The sequence below is a fragment of the Osmia bicornis genome, chromosome 10 (assembly GCF_907164935.1).
Source record: "Osmia bicornis bicornis chromosome 10, iOsmBic2.1, whole genome shotgun sequence".
Taxonomy (NCBI): domain Eukaryota; kingdom Metazoa; phylum Arthropoda; class Insecta; order Hymenoptera; family Megachilidae; genus Osmia; species Osmia bicornis.
The window spans coordinates 5954966-5967651 of NC_060225.1; the positions used below are offsets into that span (position 1 = coordinate 5954966).

The 12686-nt window shown below is 45.2% G+C and overlaps 1 protein-coding gene across 12 annotated transcripts in view; it reads right to left on the bottom strand.

Moving 5' to 3' along the window:
- The window catches only part of LOC114880380 (transcription factor 12), an 86373-nt gene that overhangs the window by 54394 nt on the left and 19293 nt on the right, over window positions 1-12686 (bottom strand). The gene's annotated exons all lie outside the window — the stretch shown is intronic.

Here is a 12686-nt window from a genome sequence, read left to right on the forward strand (position 1 = left end):
GAACGATATTGCCAACGCGTTCGGAAACGTCGTTAAACCGATCTCGCTGGGTGAAAATATCTTTATTCGACGGACGGAAGAGTGGCGCGGTTTCGGAAAATCTGTCGCGGGAGACAAACGGGACACCTCGTGGCGCCAAAGGTAGAGCTCGTTAGTTGGAAATTCGTGAGTAATTTTAGTGTCGTACCCACGCGACTGGCCGAAGGTATATAATTACCTAACCTCACCCGACCCAATCTAACCCACTTGGCAGACGAACGAGAGTTCCAGTTTTCCCGACCGAAATCCGGATATGGCCAACGAACCTCAGCGAGAAAGAAAAAAAAAAAAGTTTCAACGAAATCGCGGCCATCGACGAAGAGTCTTTGACCGCTAATTGCTGGATAAAATCGGCTCTCGATACACGAATCGAACCTCAACTTCTTAAACTCGTCCTCCGAGATCCTTGTTCCATTTTTTTTTTTTTTTCATCAAACACGTTTCGAACGAATCGATCGAGCATCTAGGTAAATTTAAAATGGGTACAAGCACAGGTACAACCTGATGCGTTTCGGTCGATGGGAAAGACAAGGAACTTGCACCCGACCCAAACGCTTTTTTCAATTAGGCACAATGCAACGTTCGCAAATTCGACGGTACCGGCAATAAAACGACTCCGAAGTCAAAATAAATGACCGTGTCTCGTGGAAAGGTTCGTCTCGTCAGGTGCAAAGAAACGCGGAAAGTGCTGGGCTAGCTGGTGCTGGCAGTAAAATAATTAAAACTGACAGGTACCGACACACCAAACCCGAATGAAAATAAGCTACAAGTACAATGGGGCACCAGCAATGTACAGTTACAGAGATTTTCGTACCTGAGCCCATAGGTGTCTACCTCTCAAGGTAAGGCGAGGAGAACCTACCAGTTTCCCAACGCTACAATTCCAAGGGTCCGGAACCCTACAATCTCCGAACCTTTATTTTACCACTATATGCATTTATTAAAAAAAAAAAAGATCCGTTGTTCTCCGACAAAAGCAACTTTCTACAGGGATACTAGCGTTCAATTAAACTAAATTTTCGGACAATTGTGTCTTTTATTTCGCGTGTTAACCATTTATGTGCCACGGTCAAATACATGTCGATTGAGCTGTAAAAAGAGGTATATTCACTAGAGAAACGACCTGAAGAAGATAAAAGAATCCTACGAAAATTAGAAACTAAACTCCTTATCACTGAGACATAGTTTCGTGCTCGTATCAGACCGATACCTACTCGAGAACATAGAATTTAGAAATCAGCATCGCGTTCACAGCGAGAATGTTCGTCAAGTTGTAAGATAAATAACGGCGTTGTTCAAATAAACAGTTACGTAACACTCGATTCGTTGATTCAGTTGATAAGTTTGGAGGAAAAAAAATGCGGAATCCCGCTTCAACTACGGATTACCGTGGACGTGTGTCCATCGAGAAGAATTTCACCTCGTATAACCAAGGGCCAAGGGATTATTCCCTGGACTCCTGCAGCGCACTTGCTGGCATTAATATGGCCGCTGTAAATCTCGAAAGGTACTTGTCGCACTACTATACTACCTCGAGATCACTGGCATATGGTGTTCTCGAATATCATTTCGAACCACCTTACCTTCTGCCCTCTCGCAGTAGTGCCCGGTCCCAGAAACATAGTAATTGCACCGTCCATGCATCGGGGGGAGGAGAAAAGAAAAAAAAACACGGAACACCTAACGGTTCCCTTTACCTACCGGACCTACGATCGGCGTATCGGAAAAATCGCGCGGGAGTGAAAAGCAAGGCGAAAGGGAAAACGACACGGTGTAACCTGGCGGCCGGGAAACGTTTCGTCATTGGGAGCGGGCAACAAATAATTAGGTAACCTCGCCAGGCCAACTGTGTAAACTGTTCTCTCTCGTCGTCTCGTCTCGTACGGGTAAAGATATCGAAGGAAGAGGAGAGACTCTCGCCCAACGAACGAGCAGAGGAAGAAGCCGAGACGAGAAAGAAAGGTGGAGAGTCGTCGACCCGGACGCCTCATCTTTCTCCTTCTTCGTCGCCGTCGGTACAGTTCCTTGTTCGTGCGAAAAGAAAGAAAGAAGGAAAAAAAAAGAAGAAAAATCGTAAGATGCTCCTCGACGAGCATCGTTCCCGGAGGATCCGACAAAAAGCCGGGTCTCAGGCAAGAAAACGGAACTCCGTAGTACCTAGTGCCATTATGAACGGAGCCTCCCGGACTCGCTGATCTAATTAACCCTTTAAGTGCTACGAACGTGTTTACACGTACGACGATTGAAACAGTGCAAGTACTGTGGACAGGATTACACGACTACTGAATCGAGTACGTATAAACAACTGAACGTGTAGGACAATGTTATCGACGCGACTATATTAGTCTTCGGTTAATTACGATTGTCGATTAGACGAACGAGTAAAAAAAGAGGATCAACCTATGACCTCGATAATTCATCCGTTATACAGCAGCCCTGGTTACACAGTGGGCAGAAAGAATCGTCGCGAATACCAAGTTCCATAAAAGTGATTTAATTTTCAGGTACAACTCGTTCGAGAGCGGTAGGGTGAACGGCTAAAAGGTAATAGTTAATAACAGCACACAGCTGAAAAGGGGATTCGGTAATCCGCTTCTAATTTCTAAAACAAAGAGAGAAGTTACAAGAGGGTGAGAGAGTAGCTGAGAGAAGAGAAAGAAAGACGAAAGGCTGAGTGGAGAATACGGCAGAGGAGCGAAAGGAACAAGCTGAACGGAGAGAAGGAAAGGGATAGGTGTAAGAGAGAAAGCGAAATATTCTCTGGTTGAGGCAAACCCGAGATCGCAAGTTGGGTGGGTAGAGCAGAGGCAGAGGCAGAGGAGCCAGGAGAGAGGGAAACGGTAAGGGTAGATGTGGAAAGAGGGCTGAAATTGGGGGCGGTCTGGGAACAGGGGAGCCAAGGGGGCGGGCAGGGTTCCACCCTGGAACACATTAACTGCAGGGCGACGGGGTATATAGAGATGGGTTGGGGGCGACGCCACTGGCGTAAGCTCAATGGAAAACGGGATTGCTCGAGAGCGTAGCAAGGAAAAGGGCTTAATCTGACCTTTCTCGCGAGTCACCAAACGCGGCCGCCCGCAGCCGGCTTCTCAACCTCGAGACGGCAGAAGATTATCAAGAAAAGAAAAAACTTATCGTGTATTCTATTTTCATCGTCGAAATTTCCATGATTCGAACTCGCGTAGATCGCGAAGATCGGAATGGGATTTACAAAGCTCGCTGAAAGAGGAAATAAATCTCGGGCTAGTCGAGGAGAACCGCGTTCCGCGTTCCATTCTTGCTTATCCCCGGTTAATTAAGCCACTAACGAAGGATCAATTTTCGATAGATTTATGCATTCTGTACGAGTACTACGTAGAAAAGAATCGACGCGTGACTCCTTGGAAGAGTTACATAGCTAGCCTCGTCGTTAGCAAGCTTCGATAACTAATCTCTAATTAATTCTTTTTTTTTTTTTTTTTTTTTTTAATTCGCTCGCTGCCGGTCGAGCAAGCCGGTACGCGGCGGACACGCAGAAGAACACAAGCGGTCTCTCATTGTGAGATCCGCGAGATTAATCCCGATTAGCCTTAATCGAGGCTCCGGTAACAGTGTACGTTCCCCTCCGCCCTTCTACGTTCCGATCGATTCGTCCAAATATAGATCGACCTAACGAATCTCGATCGCGAGCCAGCGCACGATGTATCCCGACGGGGCACGTCGATCCCTTGATCCTCGTTTGCGCGTACCCGGACCGAGTGAAACGCACGTAACACGAGCATATGTACGCGTTTATATACGCGCGATGAGGCCTAGTCTCCTAAAAAGGAGACGAAAGCCAACCACCATATCGAGAAAAGACGTGTCTCTCGTTTGCCCGCTACGCGTGCTATTCTATTTTCATTAAAAAAGCCTCCTTTATCGACAACGCTAACTCTCCTGTTTCTCTAGATACCTCGGTCTTATCGATCGTTCTGCTTCGAAGGGAAAAAGAAACGAACGTTGCCTGTTCGATTTAGTTAGCAAGATTCCTTTACTGTGCGCCCTTCATTTGGAAGTTGAAAATAACACATAAAATAAGGGTTTCAAATTTCCGATAAAATATGTTCAGAAATTCTTTGATGAACATTCGAGTGAATGTACAAAAGTGTAGACATTCCTTGGAGCGATAGCTACGCCAATGCGAGACGCTGAACGAGGGGTGGCAGGAGCACTAGTAGCGTAGTTAGGGGTGGCTCGGTAGGGATGCTTTAGGGTGAGATTTAGTACCAACCTCCGCCGCTTAGTCTACCCATCCTGGCTATAGTGTACGTCCCGAACTATACATAGTCGATACTCATGAGAAATATCAAACTACTGCAAAATATTGTCCCTGAAATTGATCGGTACTCCGATTTTCCTTCGTCAGCGACATCCCCTTCGATCGCGACCGACTTAGCTCTCGACGAAGCGAAACTTTCGAAATAACCTCGATGCAACGTTGACCCATCCGGAAGTGTCGTTTATCCGAAAGGATTAAACTCGACTCGAGAAATCAATTCTCATGGCATTACCGGGACAAAGTTACGCCGATGTATAAGGAATTAATTTGACCGCGTTACAAGTTGCGCACCCGCAAAGTTGAAACGATACTGCGAGAGGAGAATATTTATTAACTAGATTAAAAAAAAAAAAAAGGGCAAGATGGTTGTTCGAGAGGGATAACAAGGTCGATCGTAATAAATTTACTAGGAAAGTTGGGTACACGCGAACCCCCGTGGTGACTGAGTCGTGGTAGAAACGATGGCGTTATCCATCCTGCTTCTCTCCCCTTACTCTTATCTTATATGGCTGTACTTAGGGTACATTACCCGGATACGTAAGGTACCAAGCTCCGAAATTTCTATTAGTTCCACGGCAGAGAACCACTTCACGAAATGGGACCTCTTCGCTTCCATAGGGGAGAAACGTAAAAGAATCTTCGAGGCTGCTTTCTCAGTCTCTCACGGATTCCATCGATTTTACTAACCGCTATATTTTTTAAGGATCTCCTTTGTTCTTTCATATAAATCTTTACCGAAATTTCGCGGAGCTGAAACGTAACTCTTTAGATCGCATTACCGTTTCTATTGGTAAAGGAGAAGAAACTTTTCCAGGGCGATCAGAGTAGTTTGACGACGAGTTAGCCCTCGCGTCGGGCAGGATTCAGTCGGATGTTTGGCCAGGATTTCCCGTGGTCGGTAGTCGTTTAGACAGTTTGAAAGACAAGTCGGGGCTAGTTGAAACGAGGGAATCGTAGCGTGGCTCGTTTCGTCAACAAGTAAAGAGGAAAAGAAGCAGCGAGGGGTGGAGAATCCCTACGGGGAGAGGGAGGAGAGTCAAGTAAACTCGAGAACGTCGGCCTCTTTCATCCTTGAAAACTTCAAAAGGCCGGAGAAGTCGCGCCATATGCCACCCTTCGAAAACCTCTTCCCTGCTTCTTTTTTCACTCCACCTTCGCGATAATAAAATTCTAATCAGCCTGGATACGCTGTACGCCCTCGATAGTTTCTCAAGATCCTCGAGGGCGGAACGTAGGAAAGAAAAGGCCTCGAACAGGGTCAATCTCGAATAGGAAGCAGAAAAGAGAACAGAGAAAAAAAAAGAAAGAAAGAAAGGACCAAAACGATTTTCGAGTCCAGCAAACTTCCAGTCCCGCCGCAATTACCATAAATCGAAGCTCGCATTAACCATCCGAGGGAATGAACGGAGACCATAAAAATAAAAAAAAAAGGTTCCTTCGAGGAGTATGACGAAGTCTGAAAACGATTACCATTTTCTTAGGTCTAGATGACTGGAAAAAAATTAGTTTAACGACCCCGCTGTAACGTTATTCTCGTCGAAAATAAATTCGACCGAAATTCTTACGCAATTAACCCGTTCGAGGGAAATTTGCAAAGATGAAGTTGAATTAATAAAATTTCGACAGCAATGAAAGCACTCGTTCGCACGACAGCCACCCCCGATATTCGACAAATCATCTCGCGAGCCGAAGGGTAAACGATAACGCAGAGGATGGGGTGGCAAAGAAGCACCCCCGAAATTTCACAGGCCGGTACGCCACAAATGAAGCACACTTGGGTGGTGCTCGATTTACCTCGTATCATCCCGCACCCTTAGCCGAGGCTGCACGCATCGTGCAAACACTGCCACGTACGTAGAGCAAATACACACACGCCCTCTCTATGCACGGTACACGTGTAATTTCAGGGAATTATAGATACATACGCTGCCTCGGAATCGAGACCCAGATACTAGAATCTCAAAATTGAACAACTGAAATACGCTGGAAGAATATCGCGCAGCCTCGGTACAACAGAAGAACCGCAACAAAAATTTGCGCAAACATTGTTATTTTAACTTGTTCAAACAAACAGAGGGAGTAGATGGTCGCAACATACGATTAGCTTCACGTGCTGGAGCACGCGTATCATCCTCGCTAAAATCGAGCCCTTCCATTATCTTACGCAATCGTCCACGTAACAAACCACCAGCAGGACGTCCAAACACACACGCATTCGCTCGACTTAACATACGAAAGAGAGGGGAATTTATCGCGACCGTTATCTTTGCGGTTAAAATTGTACGAACGAAAGGGATCTAGAAATTCTAGGTAAACCAAATAAAAAGAAATTGATTTGTTGACACGATTCCGATAATTAGAGCACCTTGATTTGATGATGGTGTCTGATATGTAGTATCTTTTATGCTGAACAAAAAATTATATAGGGCTAACTGCTTTGGTTTTCGAGATATACTATATTAAAAATAAAAATAAAAGTAAATATTAACACCTTGATATATGCTATCGGGTAAGATTCCGATAACTTTAATGCCATAATATAAAAAAATATTTCCGAAGACATTTTTAGCGATATACGTAACATTGGGGTGGGGTAGACCACACTTTGCGTGGAATAGTGGTCAACTTTAACGATTATTTTTCCAAATAGAAAAGTTGTTTGACTTGCAAAAACGGGTCAAATAAGCCTAATCTCGTCGAAATCCAAAGCGAGGCTCATATTCTATATAAATATCTTATTTTTAGCTTTAATACTGTATATCTCGAAAACTAAAATAGTCAACCCTACAAGACCTTTATAATTTTTTGTTTAGCATAAAAAATACTATCAGAAACCATCGCCCAAGTTATCGGAATCTAACCGATTTATTCCATCTTCGAAAAATGGCCATGCTCCTTTGACGTAGGAGAAACGAGAACCGATACTTGCAGACGATAAATTAAAATGAATCCATTTACAGCGATTGATATGTTAATTGACGTGCAGTTCTCACCGCGCTCGTTAATCCCCCATGAAAACGATCACGGTGTACACGTGAAGTACCCACTCGAGTATAAAACCCCTGACGGGCCACGTGACCCTGGGCCAGAGGGTGAACCAGATAGTGGCCACTCGAAATTTCCTGCCGGTCGAAGGTAATAGATTAATCTCGTGCCTCGACGGCCAATCGGACGACAGGAGAGACGTACGGATCGTTAAATATCCTGTACACGCCATAGAAAACTCAACCATCCATGGGATCCGCCGTATGGGCCGGTTTTCAACCCTTCGCGAGACAAACCGCGTCATCTCGTCCGTGTAATTACCGCGTCTTCCTTTTGTTCATCACCGGCCAGATAAAAGGAAGAGTCGAAACCCCTTGCTCGAAATTCTTTCCTGACAATCGAGTACGATTTAAATAACTATTCGTTAAGTTTCCGCGATGCTTCTTCCTCTCAACAAAATATAAACAATTTTCAGAACAGACTAATATTTTATCATTACAATTTCGACGAAGATCCCAGTCTGTATCGATACACTGGTAATTATTATTGATACATTCCCCTGTAATAATCTCGACGACCCAATTAATACTATCGACATACCGATAGGCGCAGTTGCGATACACCCAATAATTTATCGCGATAATCCCACAATGACCGTAAACTATCGCTCACGCGTGCATTTTCGGCCGATCGCACGCCAGATATATGTATACGTTCCGTGTCTTCCACATCCACCCGACTATACTACACTAGTGGTAATCAAACGCAAAACGATAAACGTTTAACGAAAAATACTCGAGGTTCGATTTTTGTCTAAGAAATTAATAAATTAACCGTTTGCGATAAAAAATTGGAATATTTTAGTCGAGTATATTTAATCGAATAATTCATGGAAAAAAAGGGGAACAGGGCGTAGGCGATGACTAAGGTGAAAATCTCGTTCTCCGTTTCAATTACACGGCTTAACGACACTCGATGTAACAAATTAAAGTGCCGAGGCGAACAATAGTCGAGCGTGCGTACGCTCTGTGTAGTTGCCGTATCGTTCGAAGCCAGAAAATATGTGTATAGATCATATCTATCCTCTCTCTCGCCGCTTTATCCGATACAACCCACCCTTCTCGCCAACACAACCTCGCTACTCCCTCTGTTCCCCGCATCGGCGACGGGTGGTTTACCCGTTGTAAGTCGACAACTCACTCCATAAACCCATGCCACGGCGTGCTCTGTGTACTCTGTACACTGCGGCGAGTTTGCACGCCGAGCGAGAGACGCGGGGATACACAGAGAGCGTGGCTGAGGGTTGAAATAAGAGGTGGAGGAAGGGAAGGAAGAAAGACGATAAAGAAAGGGAAGGGGGATAAATACGATAACAGCGATAATACCATGATTGCTCTTCTACGTTCAGGCTGCCTTTGGGACACCGTGTCGAAAACGTCGCGATGTCCTTTCGGACAGCACCCTAAATTTATCTTTGAATTTATGAACTCTTTAGAGGGAAAACTTGCAGCGTCTGACGCATTGATTTACGATCAGTTTAAGTTAATAAAGCTGGTAAACGGAACAGTAAGCTAGACAATAAGGTGAAATTGCAGGCGGATAAAAGCAATGGAAAGGGTCTAAATACGGGTGGGAGCACTCTGCGAGCCCGATAAGAGGTAGACCTCAGAAGTGGTCGTAATCGCCGTTCGGACACCTCGGTTTACGAGCAGAACGCATCCGCGAAAAATCCTAGATTTGTTCGAGTGCTAGCACGTCGAATGGTGCTCGTTACGTCAGCCGGTGCGTGTCCAATAATAGCCGCGTTCTCGAACGCGGCGGTCGCGAAATTACGCAAAATTCTCGACATATTCGCTGGTCAAGAGCCGGCCAACCAGCTCGATCGCGTCTAAATAGAACGAGATGTCCCGCGAGATCAGCCGCGAGTGCGGCGAGTTTCCGCTCGGAATCGATCGACGTCGCCAAGCTGCGGAGGAAATTACAAGAGCCTTTCCAGGCTACTTCTCGACCTCGAAACGTCGCTGGAACGCGAAACAGGGAGGAAAAGGTGCGACAAAGTGAAACAGATAGTGCGGGAACGAGGGAAGGAAGGGGCGAAAGTAACAGAAAGAGGGAGGGCACGAGGGAAGCACAGAGAGAAAGAGAGTGCAAGCCAAAGAGGCATTGGCTCGTGTGCTACCAGCAACAGGTGCCCGTCAAACAACGTTCAACGTCTCTAGCAAACCGTCTCTTTCTCCCTCCCGTGACTGACCTTCCTCCCTTTTTCTTTTCCCTCCCTCTCTATCTCACGCAATCCCCAGTAATTGATTCGTTGACGAGACAGCCTGTACTCCCTGTTCAACCAGAGACCCGTTCATCGACTGATCCTCCACGTCAGATTGGAATAACGTTGCGATTTAACCCCTTCGATATTCGCAAGCTGATCGCTAAAACTTGATAAAGAATCTACTTAATCTTTGTCCTATCCCGTTTCTCTACGACAGTTTGATCTGTGGCCGTAGATGTGCATTTTTTACGAATAACAGTTGGTGTTCGAGAACGTATATATTCGTCCTCCGGGAATAAGGATTAAAGGCTACCCTTAATCTACTACCGAACCCATCAAAAACCCATCTGAAAAAAGTTTCACTCGCGACGAGGAACTCGTAAACGTGATGGCAAAAGTAAAGGTATATCGAGAATTTCTCGTTTGCATTCACTCGAGTAACGCTCGGCTAGCTCACGAGCTACTACATGGACGATAAACGTCAAACGAGACAAATGAATGGTGAAAATTGCTCGTAAAGCTGTTACTCTGTTTGACGAAGTTCTGTAAAAGTTGCACGCCGGTTCGTAGATTCTCCACGGCCAATTAAACGTGTCATAAGGCAAGATATCTAATAACGCGAATGAATTATCTAATTAAACCCGGAGGTAGCGCGGGAGGAATGGTAACGGAGAAAGAAAGGAAATCTGAAATTGTTCGAGCGGTCATTTTTACGAAACGGGGTCTTACGAAATACCACGGTACAAAAATAGCGACCTTAATGGTCGCCGCTGTAAACCCTCCACGGCCAAGAAGATATTACGAGGCAATTAAAAACGGAGCCTCAAAAGTGCCTGCAGTTTAATTTCTTCGAGAAAACACCTGCGTTGCTGACATCGTAAACTCGGCTCCGGCTCGGCTGCGTTACCAATTTATCCGTCAATCAAAGTCGACCAGACCGATGCACCAGTCACTGCACCTATCAGACAACTATCGTTCCTACCAAAAATCAATAAAATCGCTTTCCCGTGTCCCGTGATTTCGCTGTTCGATTTTCGAAAGGGTGACAAGGTCGACAAAAATTCTCGACTCGACTATGCTCAAGAACGCGGTGAATCGTGAATTCGAACGTGTCGCATCTGCTGCGGTCCGGGCAGACGATAAAAACCTGAACGAGGAGTAAAGGAACGTAATCCATCGAAAGTTTAAGGTGGTCCATTCGCAGAAGGTGCACGCTCGTTGATCCGTGCAAATGCCTGCCACTTGCTCGGCAAGTAGCTGGATCTTTGCTGGTCCGCGACGAGTAGGAAATTCCTGCAAGCCACGAATTAGCGAGAAGCCATTCAGGCAGCCATAGCGCAAGCCATGGAAACGAAGTGGAAGAAAGGGCTCCACGGTCTGGCGAACGTAGCACGCGACACCATATGGTCTCCCGATACCCATGACCCCCCTATGCACAAACACGCTTTCCTCTGCTGCTCTCGAATAAACGATCCACGATTTCTTAACCGAAATAAACAAAAGAACCAACCATATAACGAGTTCAAGATATTTTTTTTTTCAATCGCAAGCAATCCTCCACTGCTGCTTCGTTTACCATTTATCACTCGACGCGACAAAAAAAAAAGAAAAAAAAGACGCGTTCCTTTCCGCCATCAAACTACCATCTCGATCAAATCTCGGTTAAAAATTGAACGATCCCGGGATGCGATGGGAGAATTTCGGTGATCAATTTAGAGAACCTATTCCCATGTCGATCATCGTTGCTCGATTTCCGTCCACCGGGCAATATTTATGTTTTGAGAAAGAAATGGGGTGTGCTGTGTTTTCTTACGGTGGCACCATGCCACTGGACACGGTCGAGAGGCCAGGCCAAGGGGGGAAAAAAAAAAGACGAAGGGTGTCGAACAAGGACGGTGGCAACGATAAGTGAAACTCCCAGCGGAGGCAAACGGGAATACGGTTACAGCACCCTCGAGGACACTAGAACGCCCATATCCTAATAGAAACGTAATCGCGTACTCCTGTACGCTGAATAAATTATTAGCAGGCTTACGGTATGGCCGAGGGGGTGTTCGTGTAACACGCCATATCGCTTGGATTAACGACGATCCGCACCGTGGGATAGTCGAGGATTTATTTGCTCGTGACTCTCCACGCTTATTTATTATTGTTTTGGCCCCATTACATATTACCGGTTATTACTTCACGATTTTTCGACCCACGATCCGCTACTCTCATCTGGATACGTCGAAGGGAGGAAATTATGATCGCATAAGTTGTGGTAACCACGATCGAAATTAAGTAACCTATTGATTGTTTATATAAACGGATAAAAAGCGACACAGATTCTGTCCGATACGTCCAGATAACGTGTATTATCATGACAAATGATGCACTTCTATTGTCAATGCTGTACACCAGTTCCAAGATCGCAGACAGATTAAATCGCCTAGTGGATAATTTCGATACGATTTCATTGAACGGTTACCACGAAATGGGCATACATTTGTTCGCTCGAAAAATTATCACGAGGAATCGGGAACAGATAACGTTAACGTTCGATTAATTAATTAAGTCACCCGTAGCCGAAAATGAAAACAAGGAATCGTTGTAATTAATCTTATCAAATCAGTCTATCTCTGTCTGATCGAAGGCGTTATCGAATTAATTTCTAGGGAAACGTCCAATCACGCCACACGGTTATTTTTAATCACCCGTCGACCCTGAATCCTTTCGAGAGAATTCGTGAAATTTCGAACGTCGTGTCTGTTCGACAGATACCCCGTGTGTTTGAATACGAAACTTTTTCTCTATTTTTGGAGCACAGAAAAATTGTTGCGAGACCGATATATGTTATATAATAATACGACGAGGGAGAGCGAGAAAACACGAAACGTGAAAGCAATTCTACCACCCCTGTGCACGAAGAATAATCACGGAGGTGGTTGTTTATCGATACCCGAAGACGTAGCTGGAATCGAACAAACGAACTACAGGAAACAAAATTATAAACCTCGAATATTCCTCGATATTTTTATCCTCCAATAAATCGGTTAGGCGATGCACGCGGAAAAGGGGAATTTAAACAGGTGCGACAGCGTATTCGGTCATCGA